Below are 21,194 nucleotides of genomic sequence, written 5' to 3' on the forward strand. Positions count from 1 at the left end.
GGCCATTAACACTACAATTTAAAAATAAATTAAATTATACAGGGTGCTCCAAAAAGAGTCGAGTATCAAGATATTTTTCTTATGGAACAGCCTATATTTAATGACATTTTTGAATTGCCCTTAAAAACTGAGCTATATTTTGTAAGGAATTCCTGTGCCTAAATACAGGGTGTTCTGATTTATTTCGATATTTCTAAAAATGTAAGGTTTTAGAAAAAATGAAATATATATGAATCCAAAAATCGGAAACAAATTTGTTTTTGGGCCTTAATAGAAGACTATTTGTAATATTTAAACAGATATTTTTTACTTAAACAGATATTTGAGTGATCAAAATATTAGATTTCCTAATTTGTTAACTTTAACAATAATTATAATCAAGTATGTCGTAATTATGTACAACACATCAACAAACAACGGCGATATAGCTAGCCAATATACTGTTATCAATCAAATTTAAATTTTTATCATTCTATCACAAAGGCTGTTTTATTATTGTAGTTGAATTTGGCCTACATGTGGAAGACATTAAATGGAAGTTATTCTGGAAGACATTTAAATTATCTTTCATTCTATATAATTATATCCTATACCTAAATCCAACGGTTATTTTTATAAGTAAATTTAAACCCCATTTTTTTATTTGAATCTTTGTGCCTTTTTGTGGGGGGTCTTTCAAGAGGTAAAACAGGTTTTAATATCTTCTATAGTAAACGATATGGGTTTTTATACACCATACTTTGTAGGTATATCAAGAAAAAAAGTCTATCGGCGTCAAATCCGGAGATCTTAGAGGACATTTATGTGGACTTGCCATAGCCGAAGTTAAAAATATGCGAGGCTCCATCCAATTGCATTCACATTTTCTGTCTAATTATAGGTACATCATCAATTTCCTGCGCAAAAATTTTCTGCCATTAAGATTCATTATAACCATCAACCTGTTTGCGTCCACTGCTGGACACTGGTCTCACTCAGCTCTTTCCATCTGTCTCTGTCTTGTGCGGCTTGCATCCAGTTACTGTTAACACGCTTGAGGTCGTCATTCCATCTGGTTGGTAGGTGTTTTCTGCTTCGTAGTGCTTTTTGTCTTGGTCTTCACCCGACAATACGTTTTTTCCATCGGTTGTTTGATAATTTGGCGCCGTGCGCTGCCCAATTCCATTTTACCGACGCGATTTTTTCGATAGCGTCTGTTGTTTGTTCTACGACGTATTTCTTCGTTTGGAATTCCGTCTCTCAGAGAGACACACAACATCTGGCGCTCCATAGCCCTCTGAGTCAAGCGAATCTTATTCATTAAGATTACCATCACCAAGAGAAGAACCTGGAACATGCGATCCTATTATTAATAGTTTTTAAACTAAGTGATGAACTGAGCTGAAATTTTGAGGGCTTATTTAGCACTACAAGTATTTAAGTATAAGGGTAGCGGGTAGATACTCATCTATGATCCCGATAGGTGACAGATCTACTTCAGGGATGCGCCCCTGCCCACGCGAGCCTTGGTTTATCTCCTAATACCATTCAGGGGAAACCATTGTCCTACCCTCAGTCCATATCCAAACCTACCTTTTCTCTCCCAGTACCCTGGATGGATTTACCGACAACGACCCTAGATTGAATATGGAAATGATTTTTGATTAATGAATAGGAAGATGGTCCTCCGAAGAGTAGGGGGTTGAGGCGCCGGGCCTGCTACCCGACACTCGGAAAAAGTCATTATGCAAAAACCAATCCAACACAGCCTCGGATTTTGGACGGAAACAAGGATATACGACTTAGGCGAAGAAAAAGGACTATAAGAATAGGAACGTGGAATATACAAGGAATCGCATCTAAACAAAATGAAATAATCCCAGAAATCGAAAGACTAGGCACAGATATAATAGTCTTAAGCGAAACAAAAAAAAAAGGTCAAGGAGAGGAAATTATAGGGAAATATACACACATATGGAGTGGAGTTTGCAAACATGAAAGAGCCGCAAAAGGAGTATCGATATTAATAAAAAATAAATGGAGAAAATACATACAAGATTACCAGCAAATAAATGAACGAAAAATGGAAATTAAGATGAACATATTTGGACAACCAACAATAATTGTTGGAGTATATGCAATGAATGACAATGCGACCATAAGAGAAAAGGAAGATTTTTTCAACGCACTAAAAGATGTATTAGACAGGACAAAGGAAAAAGAAGATATTCTACTAATTGGAGATTTTAACAGCCACATAGGAAAGGATGATGAAGATATAGTGGGACGATTCGGAGAAGACGAAATTAGAAACGACAATGGAAGTCGGCTAATGGAAATATGTCGAGAATACGATTTGGCCATAACCAACACAAGATTCCAGCATAGAAACATACATAGATACACATGGGAAGAACCTAGTAGAAACCAAAGATCAATTATTGATTTAATAATAGTAAGAAAAGCCAGCAAAACAATAATACAAGATGTAAAAGTAAACAGACAAGCAGAATGTGCAAGTAACCACCGATTAGTGCTAGGAAAATTCATATATACGGGAAGACGACAAAAAGACAATATCCAGAAAGAGAGGAGATGCAAAAAATCGCAAATACGAGGTATAAAGTAGAACTTCTACAACAATTTAGTACTCGAACACTATATCAGAATAGGCTACAGAATATGTTACAGATGAACGAAGAATGGACCCCAACAGAAATGTATCAACACCTAAAGGAAAAAATAAACAAAGCGGCAAACGAAGTGCTGGGTATTGAACAACATAAGAATACATATTTGGAGAAATACAGCGACGACATAGAAGAGATGATTAAAAGAAAAAAAAAGTGCATTTCATAAATGGCTAAACGACAGAACCCCAGGAACACGGGGAGAATATGTTACCCTCGGACAACAAGTTAAACAAAGAATAAAGCTCGAGAAAAACGAATACTGGGAGAGAATGTGCAGAGACATAGACAACACGATAGGGTATAACAGATCAACGGAAGCATGGAAAAAAATAAAAAACATCAGAAGTAATAAACGAAGTAAAAATACCATACAGATAATTACATCAAAAGAGTGGACAAAGCATTACACAAAATTATTGCAGGAGAATAGGCCGGAGTATATCTCATACGACCCTGTGACAATAATAACTGAGGAAGCAGAAATCACAGAGGAAGATATAAATAAAGCACTGAAGAAATCCAAAAACAATAAAGCATCAGGACCAGGGAACATAAAAATGGAACTGCTGAAATATGGAGGCACAAGGATAGTATCCTTTATACGAATGCTGTTCAATAAAATCGAAGCAGGAGAGAAGATTCCCGATGAGTGGAATTTATCATACATGTCCTCCATTTTCAAAAAAGGTGACAAAAGGTCACCAAATAACTACAGAGGGATCAGTGTAATGCCTTCAATAGAAAGAATCTTTTCATCAGTTATAAAAGAAAAACTAGAACAACACATGGACCATTATAGCGAAGAACAAGCCGGATTCCGAAAAGCCAGATCATGTTTAGATAATATATTCATTATGAGACAGGTGATTGAAAAGAACAAAGAAAAAAACATTGAAACACATATGACCTTTATCGACTTAGAGAAATGATACGATAGCGTGCCCAGGAAACAACTATGGGAAGCAATGAGAAGAATGCGCGTTAGAGAGAAATGGGTGAATATAACACAAAGACTGTATAAAGAAACACAAGTGCAAATAAAGTTAGGTAATGAAATAACAAAAACAATCACCGCAACAAAAGGCCTCAAACAGGGATGTGGTCTCTCACCTACACTTTTTAACATATATATATATAGATCAGGCTTTGAAAAGATAGTATAGAAAATGCAGAACAATGGGCATACCAGTACAAGAGAATATATTACATTCACTACTTTTCGCAGATGACCAAGTCATTTTTGCACAAGACAGGGAGGATATGGAATATATGATAAGGAAATTAAAGGAAGAATATGAACTTTGGGGACTCAAGATAAATATGTGCAAGACCGAATACTTATGTATTGGACCCGAGGTTGCAGATTTGAACTTAAGTTTAGAAGAAGAGACTATTAAGAGTTGTAAGGCTTTTAAGTATTTAGGGTCAATGATTAGCCGAGATGGTACTTGTATAAAAGATATAGAAATGAAAATAGCACGAGGAAAACAAGCCACAAGAGCACTTCATGGAGTGATATGGAACAACACTCTAACCAAAGAAAACAGAAAGAGGATCTTTCAAAGCATAGTGATGAATATTACCCTATATGGAGCGGAAGTATGGCCAATGACAACAACAATACGAAATAAAATAAGAACAGTTGAACTGGACTTTATGAGAAGATGTCTACAAATCACAAGAGCGGATATAATAAGAACGGAGGAAATATGGAACAGAATGGAAGTCAAATGCTCAATTACAAAAAAGTTGGAAAACAGAGCCCTGCAGTGGTACGGGCATGTACAAAGAATGCCAGAGCATAGGTGGCCGAAAAGAATATTAAACTGGGACCCGCCGGGAAGAAGACGGAGAGGAAGACCTGCTACAAGATGGAAAACATGCGTCGGAAATGCTATGATAGATAGAGACCTCAGAGAAGGCGACTGGGAGAATAGAGAGTGAGTGGAGGACGAAAACGGCGAACTCATAATGGGAAAAGCCGAAGAAGAAGAAGAAAAGAAGAAGTATTTAAGTATCACTTTGAGAGTAATCACAAAATTTTTCTTCCCCCGCTACTATAGGTAACACACTTCAGTCTTCATAAAAAACGTATTAATGATATAAGTTAATTTAAAAAAAAATATACACAAAAAAAGATTTTGCCTTATTTTGCTGTTTTTGGAGCATCAAATTAATTAAAAAAAAAAATTATAGAATACGCCACGCTGAAGGGTTTTTGTTTCTATCTCTAACATGGTAATATCTTTCTTCATTCTTCAGAATACTTCACTTATTCACAAAATAATGTTCTCTTGATTTACAGGTTATTTCCATCGATTTCTTTCTCAAATGGTTGTATAAACCCAACGTGTAAGTTTTTATTATTATAATTTAACCTTTTCGTGACCGAGTGGGATATTTTAGGTACCCCAGATGCGGTTTTAATAAGTTTACATTTTTTTTAGGGTTTTCCCTCTACATAATTCTAGAAAATATATTACCAAGCTCTTTTTTTTATTAAAATGAATTAATCTAGTTTGATTATGATTAATTATGATTAATAATTACGTGGAGTACCCTAGTTGTAAGCATGGCCTTGTCGTGAGATATGCCTACGTTATTAAGTCGTATCTGTTTCATTGCAACCTAACTCGGCTTAAATTAAAAAGAACGTCTTCTTTTCTGTACCATTTTCCGGAAAATATTATAAATGTATAAACTTAACGCTGCTTGCTATAATACAGTTTTACTTGTCACGCACTGTAGCAGTAACCTTTGTAGTTTCGTGCCAAACAAAAAAACTTGATTTGGCGAATAATTTTTTTTACCCACTCAATACCTCCGACAAGGAGGTACTACTGTACAGAAATCAAATATGTATAAATCTCCAAATAAAGAAACGAATGAGAATAAGAAATAAATGTATATTCCTTCATTTACATTGTGTCAAATAATGAATCTTTATTATTAAAATTTTATATCTCTTTAGGAAGAATATTATTTACTGAAATTCAATAAAAAATTATCTAATCTGAAGTTTCATTTAGTTTTTATATCATTTTTATGACGCCATGTGCGTGATGCACTCATGTATTTTTATCATACTGCATGCCTTACTTGACAATAGATTTATTATAATTTTCCATATTTTATCAGTTTCACATTTTTACTCTTTATTTAATAATTTCATATATCATGTTTGTTGATTTAGATACTCAAAATATCTCAATTATATTCGCGTGTAGTGTCATTTACTTTAGATTTAGATTAACTGGACTTTAATCTGAAATCCGAATCAGAAAAAAATACTTGATTTATAAAGGATTGACCACTCATTGGATTTTGTGAAAATGCTGAAACAGGTCGATTTTTATTCTAAATAGGTCAAATTTTAGCGATATAGACATCTCGTATTCGTCAACACACACCCTTCCACATAAACCCTTAATTATTAAATAGGGAATATACCATGTGTGACACATCATTAGACAGATATTTCACTCGATAATTCCCATATCCATGATTTTTTTTTTCATGTAATTGTGAAAAAGTATCAATTTATTAAAAGTGTTGCACCTCTTAAAAAGCCAATGTAACGCCTATGTTTTGCTAGGGTTAATGTAAATTTTTTTTCCGTCACGTCAAACACTACATTGAGAGAAATTTGCAAAAAGTTTAGTTATTTGAACTGTTGCACAGAGTGGTATTTTACATAAAAAGCTGACAAAAAAAAAATCAAAAACTAACAAAACGAAAATCCTCACGCCAAAAAAACGACTCATCACCAAAGGACTTATTAAAGTTAATGTTTGGGCAGAAATTGTAGATAACAATCTAATAGGCCTAGTATTTCTTCCCAACAATTTAAATGGTGATAATTATTTGCAGTTCTTGGCAAACGATTTACAAGAGTATTTGGAAGAAGTGAATATTGCAATAGGGGAAAATATGTGGTTTCTACAAGATGGCGCTCCACTGCATTACAGTAATAAAGTACAGTAAAGAGAAAGTGTATTCTGTAACAATAGAAAACGAACAACAATTGAGGATAGATTAGAATAATTGAAGCTGCAAATTAATTTCGTCAGAAAAATATGATTTTTCAGCGCATTCGGTTTTCTCTATTAAAACGATACCGAATGTGTATTGAAGAAACTGGGGGTCATTTTGAACATTTATTTTAATATCATATTTATAGAGGTTATAGACATTTTTTGTACTTGTTAATTCATTTAAGCCATTTATTTAGTTGCACGTAATTTTTAAAGGTTAATGAAATGGGCCGTAAATCAATAAAAACTGTTTTTTGAAAAAAGTTTTGAGGCAAAAAAATTTTAAAAATAATGTGTTAAACTAATGATGCTACAAAATTCATTTGATTTGAATGTACTTAAAAGTTTGGGGGGATTTAGGGCTGCACATCTCCCTTAAAATTTTTCTGTGCGCTTAGATTTTGTTGTTTCTTTTTTTATGAAAAATGCTTTCAGAAGAAGAAAGTAACGTGTCCATTTTTATTACAAAATGTCAAGTAATTTAGGAGATAATGCAAAAAAACAATTTTTATTTTGTAACTTCAAAGGGCTGTAACTTTTTTTGTGTACATTTTTGTACTAAGGTAAGTTGGATTCAATAAATTTATTTTTATCCCCGAAATGCGTGATTTAATTTATGACATACCTTTTTGAAACACCCTGTATAGGGTGACGTTATGTTAATGCGCATTAAAAAACCCCAACAAGATAAAATATATCCAACTAAATAAGTTATCAAACTTTACTATAAGTAGTTATAACTTTAATTAACAAAATATACGCTTTCCAAAGGAGGAGCCTATAAATTGTGTATGACCATCATTATAAGATAAAATGCAAATAGGACTACCAATAGAGATATATCAAATGAAAAAGTTCACTCAAGAAGCCCTAGATTCGAGGCATACTCAATCAGAACAACACTTTGATAGAGGTAATATGGCAAAATATTTGAAACAATTATTTTAGATCGCTTCGAAGTGATATCACTTCCTTGTCTTCTAACTCAGTTGGTTTGTAACTTTGGTTGGACCCAGACGTGGACACAATTTTCGAGTAAGGGCGCGATAAGTTACCTTTTAGTTAAAATCCATAATCATCGACATTATGTCATTAAATTTAAAGTTCACATAACATTTTAAATGTAAACCTAAGGTTTTAAAAATAGTTTGTACATGACTTTTTGCAAATGTTCAAGTAAGTATCCATAGTCCAGTCGAGATGCCATTTGACCTTGCATGGCGAGCTAACCCAAATTTTATTGTTCTAACCTTTAGAGGTGGATCAATAATAGTATCAAATTTAAAAATAGCGACTAAATCCCATTGTTGCATTAGCCGCCATCTTTTAAGTGCTTACCATTTTGTCGAAAAGTTTAAAAGGGCCGAGATATCGAACAAAAACAATTCCTATATAACCAATCCTCGCAAGGTCTTACTCTCGTGCTTTTACCGCATACGTACAGATAAAGAAAACAGATCAAAATAGTATAAAATATTATTCTCTCTATTTTTGTTTATGTGCATTCATGAAAGTAAAGTTAAGAATAAACGAGATAATTCAATAATTATGCTTTCCCCCTTGCACTATCTCCCCCTTAACTCGGAAAATATCGCCCACACGAAAAAATTTACAAAAAAGAAATTGTAGGAAATTACATTTGCAATAATTTCAGTTCTTACAATTTTTGTCGAAAAGTTGAAAATGGCGGAGATATTGAGCAAAAACGGTTCTTTCAGTTCGTTTCAGTAATTCAGTCGCGATTGTAAATTTGTACTATTATTGACCAGCACTAAAAGTTAGAACAAGTAAACTTAATGTAGCTCGCCATGCAAAGTAAGGCAATTTTTTCATCTAACCTGACTGGACTATCATTATTAATTAATTAATAATTAATTTGATATACCAATTACACACTTTCTTATAATTGCTTTTAGTATTTTCATTATTCTTGAGCTTTCATGATCGCAAATATAGCCAAATATACACCATATTTTTCGGTAAAGCTCCCCTTCATGACTCGAAGTTCTGTGATGTTTTAGTGTTGCTAACCCACCTATTAGACTCCTTTTTTTAATATTGGCTCAAGACATTAATTTTATAAAGAATAACTTTCAGTATAAAAAATACAGACAAAAAGGTACAACATATTGGCGATGATTACTTTCATTTCGATGGCGTCTTTGTCTTTGGCATCGCAAATTTCTTCCACCAATGTAGTAGTGATTGCAAAATTATTTATAATGCATACTTTAACAGTGTTTGTGACGGCAAGTTTATCATGTTTTGCTTAGACTGTTCCATCCATTGTTTCTTATTGCCAAATGTTCTTGAATTTACACTAAAATATGATTGTTAGGTTTACGTAAGAAGAACCTGTAGATTTGTTCCAAACTTTGGGAGACTAGACGAATTCTGGGGAAAGTTTAAACCCCCCAGCGACGCCTATGCACATAGTGTAGAAAACAGTGAGAAGGTAAAAGGTAATTTCTTATAATAGTTCAATTATTTATTTGAAAAAAATCGTTGTAGTAATTTATTAAATTCCTGTAGCGTCCCACACAAATATCACAACTGTACAATAACAACAAAAACTAAAAAGAATATCCAGGCCACTACCTACATAGTTGGCAGATATTATAGTGATACACGAAAAAATATTTACACTTCGTGACATCAGGGTCAGATCTAGATTTGAAGGTAAAGGTTATACCGAGTAATACAGCAAACCCAAAACTGGTTTTATTGTAATCAGAACAACAGGGCGTACCGGTACCAAAGTGGGTTGTTGTTGTTGGAAGTACAAAATACATCAGTTCTGGTTTGTATTCGTATAAATTTAAATACACAGTGTTATAAATACTGCAATGGATGTTTGCTTTTGGATTAAGTTTTGTATATTGCTTTATATTTCATAAATATGGTTCAATACCCAATTAGACATAATTATCACTTACTTTTTCTCAAAAATGAGAAAAGTATAGCAAAGTGAAAATAATAGTTTCATCACTTTTGTGTCACTCCTCAATTTTGAGATTTGAATTATGTTACAAAATAATGAACCTTACACTAAAATCCAATTCTTGTCCTTGAAATATTCTTGCTCGACCACTGACAGTGATATTTTAAGCCAATCAGGTGTGTTTTCTCCCATCCGTATATATTTCATCAAATTATTTCTTTGACAACATCTTTAATGCTGTGGTTTCGAAAATCTGTCTACAACAGCACTACCGAGGAGGAACATACAAACAACGGAGGTAGATTCGGAGATATCGGCCAAGAGCTAAGGGAACTAAAGGGGGAATAACAGGGCAAAGAAGAACAAGAGTCCAAGTAGACAAAAACAACAAACATACTAAATAGGTAGATCAAAGACGAGCTCCAAAAACACGCGAGGGAGAAATGGGACAACCATGTGAAGAACCAAGAACAAAACAGCAAAAATATGAACCTTCAGTGGAAACTACAGAATATTATAAGAAACGACAGGAAACCAATGCCACCTATACATGGAGAAAACTGCATAGTATACACCATCAAAGACAAGGCCGAAGTCATGAGAACCACCCTAGAAAAACGGTGTTTCATGAACTCCAACACCAACAAGAAGACTCTTTGTCTAGACTTTCAAGAGGAAGTCGAAGAAGATTACTACAGAAGACCGGCCGAAGCAGAAGATCCACCACTGACACACATCACTAAAAGAAGTGAGCAACCTGATCCGGCACCAAAGAAAGCACTAGAAGAAATAACCAACAGGGCTCTAAAACATCTCCCAGAAAAAGCAATCCTTTATCTGACCAACATAATAAACCTGATGAGATTCTGAAGATTCCCCAATCGATGGAAAATCGGCCCATGTAATCACAATCTATAAACCAGGAAAAAAACAGCATTCTTCCACAGAACTACAGGTCAATAAGCTCACTACCAGCAATCAGAAAAATTGCTGAACAAGTGATATTCTCAGAAGAGAAAAAGAAAGACTTCAGGTGTTACCAAATTTGGATTTAGAGCCACACTCATGCGAACATCAGGTACTTAGGCTCACAGAATACATCACAGCAGGATTCAACGAAAAAAAGTAGACCGGAGCAGAATTCCTAGACGAAAGTAAAGCATTCGACAAAGTCTAGCACAAAGAACTGATCTACGAAATGAAGAACTATGGTTACAGTAATGCCATGACAGAACTACGTGCATACAGTGGAAAGTTGCAGTATGTCTAGGAAGAGACTCGGCGTATCAGCCGAATAACTATAGATGCTCGATACTCCCATCGAATGGTCAAATGAAGCAAATTACCTCGGGGTCACCATGAACAAGGGACTGACTCACGTTCACGTACAAGAACAGTACAGAAGATAAAAATAGTATGTACAAGCCAATATCAGAAGCCTGACTAGGAGAAGAAGTAAATTAACATTCAGAGATAAGGCTCGATAAAGATGGACGATAAAGCAAGAACAAAATTCGCCTAAATAATGGACCATCCCAACCACATCCTGCGAGAGATCATAAGGTATGATGTCTTCCAGCGATGGAAATACAGAAGACCCAAACAGCAATTGCTTGGCAATGACTAAGAAGAGATAGCATGTAATTAGCTCTGCAACGCTCAAATTACTCCCATCCTCAACCGGTCCTCATCCCAAACTCTCTAAAAAAAAATCATGAAAAATAAAAAAAATGGCACATGCCAAACAAAAAAGACTAAAAAACATTAAAAAACCAGGCTAGAAGGGCCCGATAGTACATCTCAAGCTCATTCAAACATTTATCTGTCCTTAATTAACATTGAAAACGTCAAATAATTTACGTGTTTTCAATAGTGACAGTAAGTAATAATAAAAGAGTAAAACTGACGTGTTAATTTTGTCCAGAAATGTATATATAAGAAAATATTTCAACAGATAACAAAAACGTGACTATGTTAGAGTTTAACAATAGGCAAATACCCATTTTCGCTAGAAAAAGAAATTCCATTTCCTTAAAAATATTTTCCACTTCACTGCAAGAGGTTCATTGCATCTAACGACACCGAAAGAAATGAATTGGCATGGTGGGATGTATGCAGAGTTGGCTTTAGCACACTAGTTCCCAAAAATTAATCAATGCGCGATGGGCTTACAGGGTGAGGATGCTATTCCGGTGTTGTAGTTCAAATTTGTGGACAATATTATCATTGAATAGGTATAGAAATCAAAATGTGACGTTTCTAAATAAAACCATAAATTTTTTTATGGATAAAAAAATGATCAGTACCTATATTTTTATGATAATAATTATAAAGGTATACATAGTAAAGTGTTGAGTCCATTTCCAAATGGTATACACATTAAAACTTTTCTATAGAGATGTTAAAAAAGTTAACTTAAAAGTGTTAATCCGTCCGCCCAGGACACTGTCACCTCAAAAAATACCACTCTGTGCCTGTAAAGCGTGAATACGTGGTTTTGTAATGTTATAAGAACCTTGATTTCAGTAGCAACTGTATATAGAACCCCTTTTTAAGGGCAATTAGAGTGTTAAGGACGTCTATTAATACAAGAGAAAAGTTCCACTAGTTGCAGCGCACTTGGGCTACAGAACTTCGAAATTGGCATAAAGACTGGAAATCTGTACTCTTTAGAGAGTAGTCCCGCTTTGGAATGTACTCTAATAGTCGATATTTACGTATTTAGATCAATTCGTTAGTGATTAGAAATAGTTGATTTATCCAAGTAAATTACTTTAAGGCCATAGGCGCAAAATGTCGCCTGTCAAAATGTTCAATGTATTTTAAATGTATTAATTTTTTTCGAATACTGAGAAACGTTATTATCGAGGGCCGAAAGTCCCTGAAAACTTCTATAATGTTCATTTTAATAAAGTTAGAGGGGTGAAAAGAAAAGAGAAAATTTAGTGTGACTTTTAATTTCAAATATCTCATTCAAAAGAAACTTTTTTGTTATTCTAAGGGACTTTCGGCCCTCGGTAACAAAGCAATCTTTCATTCTACGTTTAAATTTTTCAAAAATACTTATTTATTCCAAATTTCCATCTAGCGATCAATATTTCCTTTTAATTAGCGATAATGCATTTCCGCACCATTCACTGTAATTTAAGATAAAAAAATCAAGCTATTCCTTATTTGCCATTACTGTGGTTTCCGATCTCAAGTGCATTAGATAAGCATTTTGCTTTGGGTACACATGAACCACAAAAGAAAAATCAGTGATTTTTCAGTGATGAACAAGTATTGGAGATCGTGAATTAATAATACTAGAGGAAATGGTTCGATTATGGGCCCTCAACTTTGTTTTATAGGATAACACTTTCAATTTTTTACCAATTTCTTTATATTTTTGTGCAGACCTACAAACCTTATTGCATTACATAGTGCATTCTGTATTCCAAAAAATTAAGTTTAAAAATGATATTCAAAAAAATATAAAACGTTGTGCTGTTAAGTACTCTTCCTATCACACTGCTATAAAATATGGGCCCCTTCTGTCACCTAACTAAACACAAAATAAATATTTTACATATATCATTTGTTGGCAAAATTTATCTTCTTCTGAATCGCTTTCAGGTGTCTTCTGTTTTTTCCTAACTTTTTGTTTGCTAAAGCTTTTTGCTTTTCCTTTTTCTGCAGCTTTTGCTGCTGCTTTGTCCAATGATATCTCCAACTCTTTTTTGTACGACTACGAAGCATAATTTTTAATTTAGCAGGCTTTCTGCATCGGGTGACTGTTTTTTTTAATAGCTGGTAAAGGTGATATGTGAAATGGAGAAACAAACTTATCAGTTTTTGTTACATATTTTCTTGAACAGCTAAGAGAATCAATTTTTTTGCTGCATCCCGGTTGCGACTTCATGTCTGTTGTCGATTCTGGAATAATAAAAATGATATTTTTCTTTACTACTTCCCGGTTGAGACTCAATGTCTTTTGAAAGATTATTGGCCGATTTTGCTGGTGCATCATTGCGTTCACTATAGTTCTCTAAAGCAGCAGTACTGCAGTTCTTCGCAGCTTTATCTTTTTCTGCAATGAAATCTGCTTCAGAAAATATGTTTCCATTAAATGGCTAAATTTCAGTGACCTTGAAGCCTTTAACTGCATTTCAGCTGTTTGACATTTAAGAAACGCTTTATCAAGCAACTCTGCCAAATCACAGTAATTTAAAGCTCGTTCTTCTTCTTCATGTACCATATCCTTTCAGAACGTTGGTTACCATCATAGCTATCTTAATATCAAGCTATTATTTATTTGCCATTACTAATACAGAAAAACAGACAAAGGCATATATAGCTACATAAAAAGAAGAAGAAGAAGAAGGATGTTACAAGAAATTTTGTCAGTTTAAGTTTTTCCATTTTTTTTAACGGAACTTTGTATTTGGTTTACTTTTATTATGACCAGATACACTGATTTTCTTTTTTTTTCAAAATAAAGGATTATTTCCCATTTATGTTAACTTTACTGTGAGTAACAGTTAAGTAATGTAAGAATGGAGTTATATGATAAAAAAAATAAATAGTGCAGCCTTTCATTAAAAATATGACAGATAAGTTTGCTGATCTTAACACAATCCTTGAAGTGCAATAGGGCTCGATAGTGTTACTGTCAACCATGTTCCACATTGATTTTTGAATTTTTTTGTATTGATTTTCATAACGAATACATTTGAAAATTCAGCTTCGTATAAATAGAATGTAGCTAGTTGATTTTTAACTATTCACTATGCATTATTTGTTTTTTGTCTATAATTTAAGAACACCCAAAAAAGCGCGAAATGCATAAACACCCCATGATCATCTTTCGGACAGAATATTCACTGAGCGAAGAATAGTAAAATAGAGGTAGAGAGAGTAGCAAGTGAGTCATAACTTGAGACAGCTTTGTGTTTGCTTACGTTTATCAAAATTTATGTTCACGTGTTACTGTTTAGTTGCTATTTTTCTTGACTGCGAATACATTATAGGTAATGTTTCGTGTATAAATGATACTTAATTAAAAATAATTTTAGAAAATCTGGATTTTCTGAGATTTCTTTACATTTTGCAACCTTTTATTAACAAAATGTTTTAAATTTTCCATTAAATATACTAAACAATTTAATTTAAGAGAGTAGACGCAAAATATCGGGCCAATGCTTTTTAAATGCATTCTTTTTTTTCGAATCCTGAAAAAACTAATAAGTATTTTTGAAAAATTTAAACGCAGAATGCAAGATTACATTACTACTGAGGGCCGAAAGTCCCTGAAAACTTCTATAATGTTTATTTTAATAAGTTACAGGGGTGAAAAAGAAGAGAAAATTTAGTGTGATTTTTAATTTCAAATATCTCATTCAAAAAAACTTTTTGTTTATTCTAATGGACTTTTGGCCCTCGGTAATAATGTAATCTTTTATACTGCGTATAAATTTTTTTAAAATATTTGTTAGTTTTCTCAGGATTCGAAAAAAATTAATGCATTTACAAAGCATTGGCCCGAAATTTTTCCTCAGTTTGAAAAATAATTTTCTCAGTTCGGATGGAAAGAGGAGTGACAGAAAAATTGAATCATTTTGACAGAGCTTTGTTAGCTGAATCAGATATACCAATATCTGAGGAATTACGAACAACAGTCGAAGGTTGTGGATTCGAAATGGGCTGTGGACTTGTTGTCAGAAGTGTGTTGGGCTTTTGGGTGAGAAAGACGATCGAAAATGTCCCATCATAATGGATGGATATTGAAAGAGTGGATGTCATTGTAGGTTTTGAAAAGTTGAGAATTGCCTAAGTGTCTAAGTTGCGTCGGGTGGAATGAATTAAATTTCGAAGAAGCGAAAAACCAGTTGCTCTAAGAATTTTGGAAATGGATGAAGATTTAGTGTGATGTTTAATTTTAAGAGATTTTGGAAGGATTTGATGGACACGACACGATTTAAGGAAAGCAAGGTCACAGAGAAGACAGTATTTGCGTGTAAGTAGATGGAGGAAGTGAAGCATAGCATTCTTATCGCGGGCTACTGACGGAATGCATTGACGGTGCAACAGGTCGCGTGACCGCACACTACGTTAAGCAGTAAACGCTAACCCATGCGTATTTTTTAATAAAATTAAATTAAAATAATATAAAATTAAAACCAAATCAAATAAACTAAAATAAAATTAAAATGTAATAAAATAAAATAAATTAAAATAAATTAAATTAAAAACTATCGCTTCGGGTGTAGACGATAAGAAAGCTATGCTTCCCCTTCTCAGTCACTTCCGGAGTGTCACATCACTTCTTTTCGTTATTGGAAACCTACGATAGTACGATATTTGTATTTAGATCTCCCGTTAATTATTACGTTGTCGTTCTTCTGTAAATATATTCTCTCCTCTATCGTTACGTCTGATTCTGTTTTCACGAGTTAATATCGGGACATGCTTTAATGCATTTACAACTTCAATAAATTTAAAATCTACACTGTTTACAAAGGCGATTGATTGAAGTTTTGATCTAACTCGTACGTTAATTATCTCGTCGCGTTAAAAATTAATACGTGTTCGCTGTGAGCGCTCCGGCCCATAAATGTTTGCAGGAAAAGAATTTTTTTTCGCAAAAAAGAATCCTTATAATTACTGTCTTTAAGGGTTATTTTGCCGTAAAATTTCGGACGAACTTTCGAGCGCTGTTAAAATATTTCAAGGACTCTGTGCCTCTGAAACACTTCATACCGGTAATGACAAAAAAGATGTAAAAAAACGAATGAAGCTCAACCTCTCCTCGCTTTCTTATACTTTTATATTTCGGGATAAATATATACCGGTGCATATAGGCCGGTGCACCAACGTTCAGTTGCGTGCACAGATCAAACAAAATGTTTTTGCCTATTTTAGATCTAACAATGGCCAAAAATTTCGGTTAAGGAAAGTGGTTAGACGTAAGAGTAAAAGCAAAAATATTTTAAGTATCCATTTTGCAGCAGTAGTGGTAGTTAAAAATAGAAAATTCCTACAGTATTATTTCATAATAATAATATTGTGTCTTTCTTCTAGTTCGCTTTTAGCATTTTCTGTGAATCATCAGCATACATTAAGCAATACGAAATGTCATTTTGGATTTTCCTGTTAGCTGACCCAACACTAATGAGAATAAATAAGGGCCAAGAAATGAGCAATAAGGTGAAAACCTACTATCACATGACATTTATTAGTGTCTCCTAAACCTGTCTCAACCTTTATTGTATCATAATACATATCTCCCCCAATCTTCACACACTCACCAGAAGCTGCTTTCTTATTTAGGTAACTAAAATTACAAAGAAAAATACCATTACCAACATACTGACCATCAATTAGAGACTCTGTGGCTTGACATGGGGAGCGTCAGTATCATCAGTGTAAATACATGCTGTCTCCATTTATCTATGTAATTAGCTATCTGGTTGCTTGTGGCGTATACATTTAGTTTATTACGTATGTCTTTATTTCTTATTAGATTTCTTCTTGTGCATCCTTTAAATCTCATCTTTGCTGCCTATATTCTGTTCTGGTGTTTTCTATCATTTATCCAACATTCACTATCGTGCATGAGTAATGGTACGGCCATAGTTTTATAAAAAATTTCTTATCTTTTCTTCTTTTATGATCTTCTTCCTCCTCTTTATAAGCAATTCTGCTTGTTTATTGGTAAATTGATACCTCTATGTTGTCACTTTATCTTTTGAGCGGTCGTCCGATACTTCTTCTACCGATTGGTGATATATCTCTTGCTATTTTGACCACGCGGGTCTCCCCTATTCTGCTTAAGTGGTTATTCCATTCTTTTTTTTGTTTAATATTCATTCGTTTATACACTGTAACTTAAATTTTCTTCTAATGTCTTCACTCTTCTTTCGATCTCTCGATAGTCTCATCTCTGCCGTTTCCAATAGTCTTTGAGTTGTGGCTATGTTGCGTCTTGTTTCTGATGCATATGTCATTATGGTCTTACACTGGCTTTATAAATTCTTAACTTCATCTTAGTGTTAATATGCCGGTTTCGCCATATAGTGTTATTAAGGCATCCTGTCAGTCTATTTGTTTTTGTACTTGATCTCTCACTTCTTTGCCCAGGTCTCCATACCTGGACACTGTAATTCCAAGGTATTTTATTTCCATTACTTGTTTAATACTAATGCCATCGATTTATATTTTACATCGGTTATTTGCTGATTACTATTGTTTTACGTTTTCTGAGTTGAGATTTTCATATTAAATTGTTTTGCTCTTGTTAAATCTGTGAAATAGTCTTTGCAGACTATCTTCATCTTGGGCTATCAATATTGCATGGTCTTTTTTATATTTATTTGTATTTTTACTTATTTGTTTCCCATTCTGTATCCTCTTTCTTTGTTGGCACTTTTTATGATTTCATCCATGATTAAATTAAAGAGCATAGGATTCATTTTAAGAACTTAAGAACTTTTTTCTTTATTTATATTTATTTCACCAAGAACTTCCTTAGCTGAGGCTAAGATATTAGACTTTTGTCTAGCTTTCTCCTTCCTATTTCTGCTGATGTTAGTGCTCTTATAGCCAATATTTGAGAGGGGTGCAACTGTCTATTCGACAGAATATAGACTATCATAGGTCTTTGTACTCTCGTGTTTTCGAAAGTGTATTTATATTCTTTGTGGGGGCAAAATGTATTATAAATACGTATTTAGTTTGTGCTGCAGAGGTTCGTCAGAAGGTCTCCGTTTTCATGTCTGATATTTTCATTATATAGCTATTTTATTCCTGGACCTATATCATTGCCAACATGGGCGCTAAAATCACCCATAATGATTATATTATATTCTCGTTTATTACAGTCTGAAGGTGTTGGTGGTATCTTTGTTGTTCTCAGGCGTATATATTGCTATCACATTACGCCTGCAATTTTGTTGGCTGGATTGAGTAGCTCGAAAGAACTGATGCCGGTCCCAAGCCAGGGTAAAGGAGGAGGGATCTACAGTCAGGTCAGCACCCTACTGGCAGACTTTAAACTCGTACAGCTCATAGAAACAGGATTATGCTTCGGAACAGGAATGATTTGATTATTTTATGATGTAGTGTTCTATTTATTTTACCGTATATTGCTTGAAATTTATGTATATTATTGTCTATATCGTTATCGTATTCACAACACGGGTTATTTGTCTTTAAATACCATAACTTTCGTCTTTGCTAACGATAAGTTGTATTGCTAGTTGTAGTTTCTCCTGTTTCTTGTAGGTACTATTATTTTATCGTCTGCAAATAGTAGTAGAGTTTTTAGATGAATATGTTGATCGAGTTGTATACCGCGATATTCTAGTGATTTTATTTTTTTGAAGATGTTGTCAATGTATATCATAAAAAGGATGGGGGAAAAGCTGCAGCCCTGTATCACTCCTTGGTTCATTTCGATTTCTTCTGTCTTTTTCTTACCAGTATTCATCACTACATTTGTCTGAATTAATAGTGCTCTTTTAAAATGTCGATGTTGAATTGCTGACATAATTAAATTCATTCCAGACAATCTCTTCCCGTACTAAGCGGCGCGGCGTTCCACAACTCAGCCGACTCAACGCACCGACATATAATTGCAAAAAAATATTCAACTCAATAGAAAAAAATGCGAAACAGATACAAAAACCAAGTTTAATATTGTTCTGAAGCTATTTTCTTGTGGCATGTTAAATTAATTACTATTTAAATGGGAACAAGCCACAATTAAAGGTTAAAGTACGTTTATTGACGTTTTAATTTCCACTTCGGAAATCGTTCTCAAAATACAAACATTATTGTATTTTGAGAACGATTTTGAGAACGATTTCCGAAGTGGAAATTGAAACGTCGATAAACGTACTTTACCCTTTAATTCTGGCTTATTCCCATTTAAATAGTAATTAACCAAGATTAATATAACCACAAAGTTTTCAAACTCAATAACAATATGTCTTACATACAGTGGCGCACCGAGGGGGGGTTTTGGGGGTTAAACCCCCCCCCCCCCAGGAACCTATTCCGACACTGTTACTTACACATTTTAAGGACTCAAAATGGAGGTAACATCATAAAAAAAATTTTGGTGACCAACCAAAACCCCCCCAGAGGCAAATTCTAGGTGCGCTACTGCTTACATAACAAAAATACCTTCTGGTTTCAACTCACCACGCAAAATCTGGTGTAAAATAAATCGCATTAACAATCAAAGTATCAGTCGATAAAATATCAAAAAATCAGGCATAGACAACTGAATTATTATGATTTAAATCAATTTAAAGAAAATCGGGCGGAAGATGCGAGAACAGCAATAAAGAAGAAGCTACAGAAGAAATCGACAGAAAAACTACTATTAGAAAAAAATACAAAAACCTAATCTTTAGTTAGAGGTAGGAGAAATTGAATAGAGAAACTCATTAAAACTATAAAAGTTTTCGTAAAAATTTCATATTTGCATAATACAATAAAATAGCTTTCCTGAACTTGACCTTTAATGGATGAGTCAGCCTTTAATAGTGAGTATATATTTGTATTAATTATGTGATCATTAACAAATGGTTTCTATTTTATGATGTAGTTCCGCAAATAGTACAGCTTTTTCATTTAAAAATAAAACATGATGACAGCCTCGACAAATCTTGTGGTGACGCCCATGAAACTACCGTAGGCTAACAAGGTTTTCGGGGTTTTTATGATTTCGCACGAAAAAATTTAAAATTCATTAAAATAAGTGCAGTCTATTATTCTTAAAGAAATATATTTTCGACTTTAAATTTACTCTTTGACATTGGTTTTTTAAAACGTAGCAGCACATTTTTAATTAAAGCAATGTGTTTTCACTAGTTGCACAAAATAAATTCTAAATAAAGTAATTCAAAAATTTGTATCCTTCATGAAGATATAGTAATAGTTACTTGATGGTATGCGTTAGATAAAATGAGGAATATAAGCACAATGTTTCGAGGAAATGAGTAGTCGATAATTGTTTTAATTGGATTCGATCATTTTAGTCAATATATTCATGTATATCTGCAGCCCGTAACGTTATGGCTCTCCATTTCCATCTATACGACTCTCATTCATGGTTGTTGACGATGGTTAAGCATTTACCTCCACTGAAAATTGGCGACAACATCGAAGCTTGTTGTTCAACTTCAGCGGTTACCATCAGTAACACTTAGGACATGCTCACAAGACAAACACGTTTTGATAACGCGCGTTTGCAACTACCTACATTTTATTCAAGCTTTAATCAATAAAGAGAATAAGCTTAAACAACTTTTATAATGTAATCATAGTTACAAAGCTTCAGAAGAACTCGTAAAAATGGTTTCCTAACATAATTTTTTTAATAAACACCTGTAGGATGTTTATGGACACTACAATCTGATCAATAGGCAATTTTTCTCTAACCTAAATTACTACTAGAAACTTTTAACTAGGAACAGACTAGTATTCGTTAGAATCTAATAGTTTTTTTACACAAATATTAGTGTGTAAGATTACTGTACTCTGCTTTTCACTTCACTAACT

General features: G+C 33.6%; 1 protein-coding gene across 1 annotated transcript in view; it reads right to left on the bottom strand.

The window, feature by feature from the left end:
* The window catches only part of Reph (Regulator of eph expression), a 118,623-nt gene that overhangs the window by 14,247 nt on the left and 83,182 nt on the right, over positions 1-21,194 (bottom strand). The gene's annotated exons all lie outside the window — the stretch shown is intronic.

Source organism: Diabrotica undecimpunctata, chromosome 8 (genome assembly GCF_040954645.1).
Source record: "Diabrotica undecimpunctata isolate CICGRU chromosome 8, icDiaUnde3, whole genome shotgun sequence".
NCBI lineage: Eukaryota > Metazoa > Arthropoda > Insecta > Coleoptera > Chrysomelidae > Diabrotica > Diabrotica undecimpunctata.